Source organism: Cavia porcellus, unplaced genomic scaffold, assembly GCF_034190915.1.
Source record: "Cavia porcellus strain 051 isolate PalLab524CR breed Dunkin Hartley unplaced genomic scaffold, mCavPor4.1 scaffold_4, whole genome shotgun sequence".
NCBI classification, from domain to species: Eukaryota; Metazoa; Chordata; class Mammalia; order Rodentia; family Caviidae; genus Cavia; species Cavia porcellus.
In genome coordinates, this window is record NW_026947487.1 from 99,859,620 (window position 1) to 99,873,461 (window position 13,842).

The window sequence follows — 13,842 nt, forward strand, 5'->3', positions numbered from 1 at the left end:
ACTGTCTTGAAATTCATAATAATTTAGAATGAGGCTTTAGCATTTACTTTTTTTTTTTTTAATTTTTTTTGTCTTTTTTCGGTACCAGGGATCGAACTCACAACTGCCTGCTTGAAAGGCAAGCGCTTATGCCGCTGAGCTAAATCCCCAGCCCCTTGCATTTACATTTTAAACTGAATCCAACAAATTATGGCTTGGGCAAAATTTTCCAAGACTAGGGCAGAGCAGATGTGTCAACCTAAAGTAATATCACAGAGAGCGACTCGAAGGAGAAATGAATTTACTCAGGAATAAACAGGGGATTATAAGATCCAGGGTACATATGCTATGATGAATCATAGGCACACCAGAGAGATAAAGGAAGAGAAGGATTTTTAAAGGTAAAATGAGAAGGATAATACAAGTTGTTTTGCCAACAATTATCCTTGGCTACAAGGATCATTAAGGGTGGAATCAAGGTTGAGTAGGCAGTTGCTAAATATGTATCTTTCTAAAAATATATATTTTTAACAGTGACAAAATTTATTCTAAAAGCAAAAGTGAAGAGTGGCTCTGCAGAGTGAACTTGGACTGAGTAAAGACAAAAAAAGAGTAAAAAGAAAAAAAAACCTACATGCATTGTCTGGGAAATGTAGCATGAGCTGTTATGGAAAGTTATAATAGCCTAGAAATCTTTTTTGATAAGGTTGTGGTAGATTTTGCTCAAGTTGTGTTTATAGAGTCCATGCAGTAGTTTTGGTCATACACATGCAGGTATGAAAGCTCCTTCCTTTTGTCTTCCATCTCCATTTTGCTAGAGTTTGGCATAAGTGAATCCATTTGGTTCTGATGGCTTTTGTGGGTGGGGATGGCTGGAGGGTGATGGCTGTGTCTGGTTTGCACTGAGTCTTCAAAAGTGATGGCTGCTGGGGATTTAGCTCAGTGGCATAAGTGCCTGCTTAGCAAGCACAAGGTTGTGAGCTCGATCCTTGGTGCCAAAAAAAAAAAAAAAAGTAGTGACTGTTGTTACTGTAATGTTACTGAAGGTGATGATGACAGTGAACTCCATCATAGTTGATTTTCAAGCTTCATGTAAGCCTGGTTAACTCCCTGTCCACTCTGCTTTGTTTCACTAATGCATTTGTAAAGCAGTTTTTATTCAGGCCTTCAACAACCCTTCAGGAACTCAACACAAATGCACACCCACTCCACCCAGTTTTCAAATGCCTACTGAGATGTTGCATATCCTCACTCAGATATTAGCTCCATTGTAGCAACAGTTCCTAAAGTCCCATTTACGCCCAGATAATTTCTGTAGATTCTCTCAAAGTTCACATAGATACACACAGTCAGGCCACAGGGATCAGTGTGAGCACATCTTCACGATTCCTTCTCATTTGACAGGTGATGAAATCCTTCTGAGGAGGCAGATGTGAAGGCTGGCTGTGTGCAGACTGCTGAGTCTACAGTTTGCATTTGAACATTTTTTGCGGGGTTGGGGGAGGAACTGGAGATTGAACCCAAAGCTTTCACACTGAGCTCCATCCTCAGACTCAATTTAGCTAAGTTGCTAAACTGCCCAAGCTGTGGTAAAACTTGCAACCCTCTTGTCTCAGCCTCCCTGAGTACTAGGATTACAGGTATGTGCCACCGTACTTGGGACATTTGAACATTTTTAAAATATTAGGAGTGTGTGTATGTGTGTGTGTACCCAAGAAGGACAAGAAGCTTGGCATCTAGAAAATACATTAGAAATATTCCTATAGCTTTCTAGATTTCCATAAAGAGCCAGAGGTTGTAATTATATGGAAATTTAGCAAATTTACAAAGGTAGTTTTGTGTCCTTGTTGGGTTTGGAGATATGAGGCCTTGGAAGCTCTGAAAAGGCTCCAGATTGACAAATCTTAGAAACAACTCAAATACCTATCAACTCAATAATAGATAAAGAAGATGTGGGCTTCTTTATACTCTGCCATAAAGAAGGATAAGTTTAAGACATTTCTAGGTAAATGGATGCACCATGAGACCATACTCTTAGGTGAAATAAATCAGACACACATGTAAATACTGCAATGTTTCTCTGGGGTGAGAAACTGGAAGTATAAATAAGGACTGAAGTGTATAACAGATACTGTGCAATAGGAAGAAAACGTTCAGATGGGGAGGGGAATAAGAGAGGGATGGGGAAGGGGCTGGGGATTTAGCTCAGCGGCATAAGCACCTGCCTTGCAAGAAGGCAGTCGTGAGTTCCATCCCCGGTACAGATGAAAAAGACAAAAAAAAAAAAAAAAAAAAAAAGAGAGAGAGAGGGAGGGGGAAAGAAAGGAAGGGAAAAGTAAAAACAATGAGAAAAGAAGGGCCAGAGATTTAGCTCAGTGGCCTAAGTGCTTGCCTGCCAGGTGTGAGGCTGCGTGTTTGATTCCTGGTACCAAAAAAAAAAAGATGTTTTTACAAATGTTACAGATGTTACAAATGTTTATAAATGTTTTTACAAAACAGAAGGAGGGGTTGAAAGGAGGATAGTGGAATGGGAAAAAAGAAACAAGTTATATCAAGTACAGGTATAAATTCTCTATGATGAATGTGATCACTATGTGTATCTACAATATGTAATAAAATTTGATTAAAAAAAGAAAAACAAGTTGAAAAACTAAGTAAAATTTTTAAAATTCATTTTAAAAAATGCAGGCCAGGGATATAGCTCCAACGGCACAGCACCTGCCTGGCAAGCACAAGGTCCTGAGTTTGATTCCTGAAACCAAAAACAAAAGGCTCTAGGCTGAGGCTGGGGTAGAGGGCCCTGGTTTAATGAAGGCTGAATCAAGGAGGAAAACTACCCACTCTCATGATACAAGAAATCTAGGGTTTTAGGTAAGAAAAGCAGGGGTGGGGGCTGGGGACTTAGCTCAGCGGCATAAGCACCTGCCTTGGAGGCAGGCGGTCGTGAGCTTGATCCCTGGTACCGATAAAAAAGAAAAAGACAAAAAAAAATTTTTTTAAAAAAAAGAAAAAGAAAAGCAGGGGTAGGAAGTGTGGAGTAAAAGAAAAAGAAAGGCCAGGGCCAAGAGTGGGTGGAGTGAAAAAATGCTGCTTTCAGGCTTCCTGTAAGAAATCCCAGTGGAGAAGATGCTGCTGGCTGGGTAAATGAGTCGTAGGCTTTAGAAGCCAAGGCAGACAGAAACCAAATTCCAGGAAACAGACATGGAGGAATCTTATGGAACATTTTCAGTTGTACTGTGAAACTGTCAAGCCACTATGCTATTCTGGGAAATCAGTAAGAAAACAACAGAGAGAAAGACTAGAGGACTGCAAGAATCACAACAGCTCAAGGGAGAAAGAGACTTGGCCTCTGGGCACTTTAGAACAACTCAAAGAGATGGCATTGACTCATCCAGTACCAGGAGACAGAGAAAGTATCCCAGTGCCCATGGCCTCACTCATTCAGAATCCAGCAGGTATTCATTTCTTGAGCTCTGGTCAAGCTTCCATAGAAGGCACTGGCATGGAACAGTGAGTAAGTCACCATGTCCCCAGCCCCACAGAGCTCACAGCCACTGAGCAAGTCATCACACTTGTGTTAAAAGACAAGGGAAAAGATTCAGTGTGGGGGCCACACGGGGCTCCTAGAAGACCTCTCTACTCTAGGAAAGGGAAGTTCAGATATAAAGAGGGTTGATTTGAATTTCAAGCAGAGGGAGCAGGGCTGTTCCAATGAACTATCAGGAAGGATTTTGGGAATAAGGGAAAAGACCGGATGAGCCCTTTCTATTCTATTTTGGGTTATTTGTTTGCTTAGCAAATGTTGTAAGCTGAAGGGCGCATCTCCTAAGTGCCAGACAGCATATTCAGCGCTTTTTATTTATGGAACAAAAAGCTGGTCAGTGTTTAATGAGTTTCTTGAGCAAGTGGCTGGGGTCACCCCGGGAGCAGTCAGAGGGCACAGCCAGAGCAAAAGCCTGTGGAGGAACCCTGTAAAGCAGTCTCAGCAAAGAGATGGGAGTTCCATGGGGCCAGAGCAGAGTGACGTGCCCAGGCCCAAGGAAGACCAGGCTGGTTGTCAGACTTCAGGCTCATGGGAGGAGAGCACTCTGGAGAGATCAGTGCCCTGGGAACCCAAGGCCAGGAGGGAGAGGTCCCATCTCAGCACATTCTCTCCTGTGCAGTGTTGTAAATAATTAACCTGGGGGCCCCAACAGCTGCCAACAGTATCCTTCAGGAATTCAGGCACTCCCACTGTGCAGCCATGTGGGAGAAGAGAGCTTTACTATGTCCCGTGGGAGATGTGCTGACCTATGGTCCCCAGCACACTAGCTGCCTCAGCTTCCCGGGACAGCATCTTGGGTGCTCAGGAGCATGGACTGCCTTCTCCCTAGGATAATCTCTTTCTGGTTGAGGCCCCTTAGGCCCTCATAGATCTTAACTCAGCTTGCTCTGGCATCAGAAGGAACAAGGGAGCCCTGGAGGAAAAGGTAAGAGCCTGGGGTCTCATCCCAGCCTGGCCATTGGTTTGCTGTGGTGACTCTTGACCCTGGCTTTGCTTTCCCTAGAACTCAGTGGCTTTTGAGATCTAGGCCATTCGAGGGTGAGAAATGGACACACAGCCATGTAATTCAACCTGGATTCGGCCTTAAGAGTTGGTAGGAGTAAGAGGACGTTTCTGAAGGGGTAGCAGGCAGTGATAAGGGAAGTATATGTCAAGAAAGAATTCCTGGGGTTGGGGATTTAGCTCAGCACCATAAGTGCCTGACTTGCAAGCACATGGTCATGAGTTCGATCCCTGGTACTGATTAAAAAAAAAAGAAAGAAAGAGTTCCTGCCTAGCCTTGGATCCAGCAGCGAAGCTATCCCACAGGATGTAGGTCCCCGCTGAGTCCTCACAGGTGAATTAGCCAAGTGAGAGAAAGAGGACAAAGTGTTCAGGTACACAGAGTAGCCCAAGAAAAGACTTGGGAAAACTGGATGTATTCAGAAGAAACAAATAAATTCAGCCATAGTCAGGTGCTATGGCACACACATCTGCAACCCTACCACTCTGGGAAGCTGAAGCAGGAGGATGGTAACTTTGAGCCCAGACTGGGCAATTTAACAACTTATTGAGATCCTGTCTCAAAACAAACAAACAATTTCAAAGGGCTGGGGATGTAGCTTAATGTGAAGGCTCTGTATTCCATTTCCAGTACAAAATAAAAAATTCACTCTGTCTAGGAACTGGCCAGAGAGCATGGACTAGTGAGAAAGGGTAAGATCCAATGTACAGAGACAATCTAGCTGCCTTGTGGAGACTGGATTAGCACAGTAAAATTAAGCACGCTAAGGTTTAACCGTGTTACAGAAGGTGCAGGTGATGATCTGGTCAAGCACAGGGTAGCAGCGGTGGGGAGGAAGGGGCTTACTTGGGGGCTGACAAGACATCTGGTAAAAGGTCACATGAGGAGGGGCTGGGGATTTAGTTCAGCGGCATAACGCCTGCCTTGCAAGTGTGTTGTCGTGAGTTCGATCCCTGGTACTGGTAAAATACAAAAATACAAATATATATATATATATATATATATATATATATATATATATGTAAAAGGGTCACATGAGGACCCAAGAGGACTAATCCTGAGGTGAGGTGAGAAGGATGACTTTCCACAGTGAAGTTTGGGGTACTTACAGAGGGAACAGGGGAAATGGGAGAATTAAGACTCAAGGTATCAGTGTGGGTCCAGAAACAAGGCCCTAGAAGTTGTAGGGATGCCTTGAAGAGGGGAATACACAGAAAGGGGAAGGGGACCAGCCCCCCAAGAAGCAGGAAGATCCCAGAGAAGCAGCTAGCAGTCCAGGAAGAGGAGGCACAAAAGCCAAGGGAGCTTTCAAAGAGGGGATGGTACACACCTGTCATTGGAACACTTGGGAGATTGAAGCAGAACTGCAAGTTCAAGGCCAGTCTGGACTGCTTAGCAAAACTATATCTATCAGGCCAGGGACATAGCTCAGTGTGCAGGGCCTGCCTGGCAAGTGTAAAGTCCTGAGTTCAATTCCAGGTACCCACACACAATAAAATCTATCTATCATATATTTCATATAGAAAATATATATGATAAATTTTAAAAAGAGGGGAGGGTCAACTACAAGTAACACAGAGGACTGAGATACAAAGGAACAAGATACATTTATCGGGGCTGGGGGTTTAGCTCAGCAGCATAAGCGCCTGCCTTGCAAGTGTGCGGTTGTGAGTTCGATAGCTGGTACCGATAAAAAGGAAAAAGACAAAAAAAAAAAAAAAAAAAACCATACATTTGTCACTCCTGAACAGGCTTGGGGGCAGGAAAGTTTTGTTTTGATTTTTTGTTTTTTTTTTTCCTTTTTATCGGTATCAGGGATCCGAACTCACTCGAACTCACGACTGCCTGCTTGTAAGGCAGACGCTTATGCCGCTGAGCTAAACCTCCAGAGGGGGGTAGGAAGGTTTTAATGGTGGCATTCCATGACCTGAGATCTGTTTAAGTGGTAACAGATGGCTGCACTAGACTGTGCACTGCATACCCCAATGAATAACCTTTTTTTTGTTTGTTTGGTTTTAGTTTTTTTCTTTTCTTTCTTTTTTATATCTTTTTTGTTTTTATCGGTACCAGGGATCGAACCTACGACCGCACACTTGCAAGACAGGTGCTTATGCCGCTGAGCTAAATCCCTAGCCCTAGTTTTAGTTTATTTGAGACAGGGTCTCACTATGTAGTCCAGGCTGGCCTTGAATCCATTATGTAGTTCAGGTTGACCTCGAACTTGTGGCGATTCTCTTGCCTCGGCCTCCCATGTGTTGGGATCACAGGCGTGCACTACCATGCCTGGCCCAGTGACTAAAGTTTAATTTATCCACCCTGGAAGTTGATAGCACTGTGTTTGTGGAGGTCTGTAACTGTAGTGTGTCCGTTTCCCACACGGTGTCGCCCAAGACAACCTTAAAGGTTGGGAGGTGAAAAGCAGGGGTCAGTTTGGAAATCTTTGGTGGTACCTTAGGTCATCGTGCCGTGGAACGAGGAGACTGCCAGATGCTGGTGATCTGGATCTCCGCCCCCGCCCCATGCCCTCCCTGTCTCTGTTTCAATACTTATCCTAGTGGTAGGAACTCAGAAATAAACTAGACTCCACACTCCGCAACCTTGTCAGGAGGCTTGGCTTGAAAGGGTTCCAGAGCATAGCTCATCCTATGACCTGGGAGAGGCAAGGACGTCCCTCCCACTTGTCCCTTAGGAAAAAGGAGTCAGGAAGGAAGGAAGGACACCCAGCCCTGCCCGTGGGACACACAGTCACCCGCCCCTTGCTCACGCCAGCTCGGCACGGCCCTTCTCACAGCTCCCCCTGGAGGCCGAAGCTGGACTGGCGGGGACAAATTCTGAAACCGCCAGGTCTCAGGCAAGTCTCCTGCAGAGAAGCCGCCAGCCCAGCCTAGAAATTTACACCTCCCAGTGAGGAGGTCGTCTGGAGACGTACCAGTAAGGGATGGCCATACTGCTTTCAAAAGCGATGCCAAGTTCATTGCAAACCTTTCATAGTATAAATAAATATAAAGAAAATCCATGAGATTCGTGCTACAAGGCTGTTTTGGAGCTTTCTCCATTCCACTGTGCTTTTTTGTTGAACACCTTTCAGAGACATAAAACTCTCACTCCTCACCTGGACTTGACCCTGAACTATCCTGAGCCAATTTTGTATTCTCCAGCCTATGTGACTCAATTACAGCAAGCTCATTCCTACCTCCTAGCCTTTGCTCCTGCTGTTCCCGCTTCCTGGAACGTTTTTTTCCTCTTGATTAACCCACGGCTGTGTCTTCCTTGTCATTCAAGCCACAGCTTCAAAGTTACTGCTCTGAAGAGGACTTCATTGGTCACTATGACTAAAGTAGCCGCTCAGTCTCTGTTATGGCTTTTGTCTAATAGCCCCACCCAGTCATATGTGGGGCTGTTTTCAGAGGTGGCTGGATCTAGAATGTGTGACTGAATTATGGTGCAATGTTAGGATTAAGGGTTAGTGACTACTACGTCAGTCCACTGATTGCTTTGGCATTGCCCTAATCCTCGTAGACTGGATGCAGTACAAGGAACACAAAGAATTTGTTTTCCTCTTTTGCTGCTTGCTTTGCTACCTTCCACCTGCCATGAACTGTTTCTCCTCTGCAATACCACTCTGCCTTGGAGCCAGCCAATTATACACTTGGACCTCTACCAATTGTGAGCTAAATAAACCTTTCCTCATTTATCTTTGGGTGTCAGGTATTTTGCCTCAGTAACAATAAACCCCCAAAACTAAAACAGCCCCATCACTTCAAACTCCAACACCTTGATTGGTTTTCTTCACAGCTCTTCTCTCTGTTGATTATATTAACTCACTTGTTTTCTGTCTCCCTTTTGGCAGGAGCATAAACTCCTGAATAGCAGGGACCTTGCCTATCTGGTCTACCACTGTGTCACCAGCATCAAGAGTGATGCTAGGAACATAGGCAGTGCTCATCCCCTGCCATGCAGGGTGTGGTGGTACATGGTTGTGGTTCCAGAACTCAAGAGGCTGAGGCAGGAGAATCACCACAAGTTTGAGGCCAACCTGGGCTACATCATAAGTTTAAGGACAGCCTAAACTACATAGTGAGACACTGTCTCAAAAAAAAAAATTAATTCACCCCGCCTGATGCCCATTTTCAGTAGCCATGGAATATCTCGGAGTCTTCATGAATGCCCTTCTGTTCTTTCAATCTCTCTCTGTCTCTGTCTGTCTGTCTGTATGTCTCTTTCTCTCTCTCTCTCTCTCTCTCTCTCTGTGTGTGTGTGTGTGTCAATCTCTCTGTCTCTGTCTCTCTGTCTCTGTCTCTCCAATGGACTGTGTAATCCATTTAGCCCTGCTTAAACCAGCCACTGTTCAACACACCTAGCCCAGATCTTTTCCTGATTGGGCAACTATTTCTTGAGGATAACGTTCTCAAATTTGCACTTGACAATTTGATACATACTGACAACACTACTATGAACCACTCCACCCAATTCCTACTTGTTGAGAATATTTACTCACATGTCATGTTTATCACTACCAATCTCAGAAGCAAGAAAAGACACATCTCAGCTGGGCATAGTGGTGTACACCTGTAATCCCAGCACTCTGGGAGGCTGAGGCAGGTGGCAAATTTGAGCCCAGCCTGTAAAATTTAGCAAGACCATATCTCAAAAAAATTTTTTTAAATAATAATAATAATAATAATAAAAGAAGAGGGCAGGGATTTAGCTTAGTGGCACAGCATCTGTCTAGCAAGTATGAAATCCTGATTCATGGTACTCAAAAAAAATGAAAAATAAGGGGCTGGGGATTTAGCTCAGCGGCATAAGCACCTGCCTTGCAAGCAGGCAGTCGTGAGTTCAATCCCTGGTACCAATAAAAACGAAAAAGACAAAAAAAATAAAAAAGAAAAAAGAAAAATAAAAGAAGGACTAGGGGTGTAGCTAGTGCCAAGGCCCTGATTCAATTTCCAGGCACATAAACACACACAGAGAGGAACTTCTCATTGTTTATATTTGTGTTGCATTACCTATGAATGAAATGAAACACCTCCTCAAATTGGTTTTTTGTTTGTTTGTTCGTTCTTTGGAGTTTTCGTTGTTGTTTTATTTTTGGATTTTAGAGATAAGGTCTTATTAAGCACAGTGGCACATGGCTATAATCCCAGCATTCAGGAGATACAGCAGGAGGATTGCTGAGGGTTCAAGGTCAGTTTAGACTACATAGTGAGATTGTCTCAGGAAGAAAGAAAAGAAAAGAAAAAAGAAAGACAGACAAAAGAAGAGACCAGGTCTCACTATGGATAGTCTAGGCTGACCTTGAACTCTCAGCAATCCTCCTGCCTCAGCCTCCTGAGGATTACAGGCATGTACCAACACACCTAGCTCTCAAATTGGAATTTTAATATTGATTGGTTGAGCAGTTAAAGCATCAGAAAGAAGTAGTTCCAGAAACCACATAGCTAGAGTGGCAAAGCCTGGACTTGAAAGTGAGAAACCACTTTGGCCTTTACCCTTTGACATACATCATGGAAAGTAGGGTCCAGGATGGGGATGGAGGGATGGAGAGATTGGTCATGGATGTAGAGATACTGCTCCATACTTAGCACTCTCAAGTCTGCCTTTGCCCTCACCACACACTGAAGTGTTCCAGCAGGCCATTTGATGGGGAGTGGGGGGACCAGTGAGACAGGATCTTGCTACATAGTTCAGGCTGGTTTTTGAACTTATTATGTACACTGAACTGGCATTGAACTTGCGGCAATCCTCCTGCCTCAGCCTCCTGAATGCTGAGATTGTAGGCATGTGCCACCACGCCTGGTTTAGCAGGCCACTGTCTCCAGCTCAGATCCTTTTTTTCTCTATTGACATCTTTTGCTGTCTCTGCACCACCCCCAAAACCTCAGAATCCTCAGATGCTATCTACCCAGACTGACCTCGTCACCTTCCCCCTAACCCTGACCTTCCAGGCCTCCTCATTCTATTGGAAAAACAACACCATGCACCCATCACTCAAACTCAAAGTTCCTGCCCCAGCCAGGATGCCACCCTCTCTCCAGAGTAAGTCCCACAGGTCACCATTCCCTATACCTCTGGAATATCCCTTGCATGTCTTTTACTATCCTACCCTACTGTTTCCACCTGGACCCAGGCCAGCATCAACTAGAAATGTTAATAACCTTGCTGCCCACTCTGCTCCACTCTCAGACCTGAGGGAAATTGGCAAAGCACAGATTTGACCATCGAACCCCCCATCTTAAAGCCCAGGCTCCCCACCACCCTGAGTGATGCTCCTTCCTCAGCCCAGCACCTCATGACTAAGTAGCCCATTCTGAAGTGCACACGTACACAATTCTCCAGTTGTGCTGGGCCTTCACTCCTCTATAGCAAAGGAGGCTGTTTCTCATCCTCCTGGGCCTTAAATCGTGCTGCTGTCCTTGCTCCTTCAATAATTTACCCCCACCTTTATGGGGAGCCCCCAGATAGGCAGTGCTAAAGATCCCTTTTCCACAAAGCCCTTCCTAACCAGCACACATGCAATTTCACACATATACACCAGTGTGCACACAGACATAGCAATACTCATCTATGCACACTCTCAGATTTGGTGACACAGAAGGTGCAGGGCTTGGGGATGTACTTGTTCTGATTGACTGTAAATTCCTGTGGACAGGGGCAGAGGCAGGGGTGGTCTCACCTCTAGCCTCCCCAGGGAGGGTGGATGCACAGCAGGCATTCCACAAATGCTTGCTGAATATCTGGCAAATGAATGAATGATTCGGCTGCAGTCACAGTGTCTCTTTGCAGAAAGCTGGGGAAAAGCTGCATACCAGAGAGCAGCAGCCCATGGGGATGTGGGGTGGGGCAGAGGAAGCCTGGAGTTTTCTGGAATTTCGGAGGCATAACTTCTCTAAGTGGAACAGGCAGTGCCATGTGTGAGAACCCACAGCTCAGCAGGGTTCTCACCACCCTCTGCCTTCTGTTAGATTTTTCCTCAGGCCCAAGTCTGTTCCTCCAAGAATGTGAACTCTGTGTTAGAATTGCCTGTGATTCCTTGTCACACTCCAGCCTCCAGACCAATGCTAGGCAGAGGATGTCCTCTGAGAGCTCCGAGAGATCCGACAGCAGAGCCAAACTGATGATGACTCAGGTGGCTGAGCTGAAGCTCAGACTCAGCCCTTCCTAAACAGATGGCCATGGAAAGTTTTGGCCTTCTCTGAGCCTGAGGTGTCTCCTCTGTGAAGACAGTTTTGGCTATGTGTCTCCTGGTCCAGCTCACCAACTGTTGGGGAAGGACCTAAGAGGTTTTCAGCACTCTAAAGTCCCTGGGCAGGGGGAAGGGCCATCTGTGCCTGGTCTGCAGCCCCATCTGTGCCTGGTCTGTCTGGCCACAGACAAGGACATTAGGCAGTAATCAGTATTCAGGGAAGTTAAGTGGGAAGCCACAGGGTACAGCCTATAGGGGGCATTAGAGATATTTTCCAAATGTGTGGAGAGCATAGCATCCCAAGTAGAAAAGAGCTAGGAGAAAAGGCAGAGCTCACAGGGTAGAGACCATGTCCAAGGTACTGCAGGCAGGCTGGTATACTGGAAGCCAGAATGGCACAGGCTGGGGACAGAATAGATGAAAGATAAAGAACTGAGATCATTGAGGGTGAGATCTTACATCTACACTTATCCTGAGGGCAAGAGGAAACCACTGAAGCCTTGTAAGCAGGAGATTTATATGATGTGATTAATGATTTAAAAGATCACTTTGCAGCTAGCCTTAGTGGCAGCTGCCTGTAATCCCAGTACTCTGGGAGGCTGAGGTAGGAGAATCACAAATTCAAGCTCAGTCTGGGCAGTTTAGTGACCTTAGGGAGACTGTCAAAATTTTTTAAAAAAATTTTTTGAGACAGGGTCTCGTTTTGCAGTGTAGGATGGGCTTGAACTTACTGTGCACCCCAGGCTGGCTTCAGACTCATGATGATCCTCCTGCCTCAGCCTTCAGAGTGCTGGGCTTACAGCTACCTACCACCATACCTGGCTTGTATTTTGAGACAAGATCTAGCTGTGTATTTCAGGCTGGCCTTGAACTTACTATGTAGCACAGGTTGGCCTTGAATTTGTATTAAATCGTCCTACCTCAGCCTTCCACATGCTGGGATAACAAGCATGAGCACCATGCCTGGTTTCAAAATAAAATTTTATTTTATTTTTCAAAATAAGATAAAATTTAAAAAGGAAGGTAGTAACTCTTCCTTTTAAAGTGTGAGATCCTGTGTTTAATCCTTAGTTCTATGTGTGTGTGTGAGAGAGAGAGAGAGAGCAAGAACAGAAGGGAAAAGACAGAAGAGAAGAGAAGAGAAGAGAAGAGAAGAGAAGAGAAGAGAAGAGAAGAAAAGAGAAGGTGAGGATTTAGCAAGGTGTGGTGCAAGAATGCCAGCTACTCAGGAAACAGGCCAAAAGACTTTCAGTGCGTGGAGCCAGATGTGGTGGAACATGTCTGTAATCTCAGCACTCAGGAGGCTGAGGTAGGAGCATTACTATGAATTTGAGGCCAGCCTGAACTATATAGGGAGATCCTTCCCCAATCCTCCCTCTGAAAAAACACATATTAAGGAGACAGAATCAAGAAGAATGGGCATAATCCCAGTACTCAGGGAAGCTGAGGCAAGATCACAAATTTGAGCCTATTCTAGGCAATTTGGCAAGACTATGTCTCAAAATTAATAAGAGGCCAGGTATGGTGCCGCACATCTGTAGTAATCCCAGCACTGGAGAGGTTGAGGCAGGAGGATCTCAATTCAAGTGTGAGGCCAGCCTGAATTGCATAGTGAAATCCTGTCTCAAAAAGAAAAAAAAATTAACAACAACAATAAATGTTTAAAGTGTTGGGCAGTGTAGCTCAGGATGAGAACGCTGGTTCAATCCCCAATACTGAAGCAAAAAAAAAAAAAAAAAAAGTGGGATAGGAGAGGATATTCAGGGACCTCTTAAAATTCCTCAAACTACCCCTGGGTATGCCTGACCCATTTCTAAATATGAGGGGTTCCAGGAGGGGGAGGCCAAAGGGTGAGGGTTCAGGGTACTCAGGGATGGAGGTGGCCAGCACTGTCTGATATTAATGGGAAAGTTGGGGAGTGGCACTAGCTCTTTGGTGCAGTGTGGTCAGCTGTCAACTCCACCTAAACCCACTCCTGGGGAAGGCCAGCATACCAGCCTCAGTTTTGGAAAAACAAGGCTATGGCCCTATAGTAAACATGTGCTCCAAATCTGCATCCCCAGATCCTGCTAGCATCCCCATCTATTTCCCAGGAGCAAAGACTGAGAACCCTCAGGATCCAGTACCAAG

The 13,842-nt window shown here is 45.1% G+C and overlaps 1 long non-coding RNA gene across 1 annotated transcript in view; it reads right to left on the bottom strand.

Moving 5' to 3' along the window:
- The window catches only part of LOC106028123 (uncharacterized), a 40,817-nt gene that overhangs the window by 12,073 nt on the left and 14,902 nt on the right, over positions 1–13,842 (bottom strand). The window lies entirely within an intron of this gene.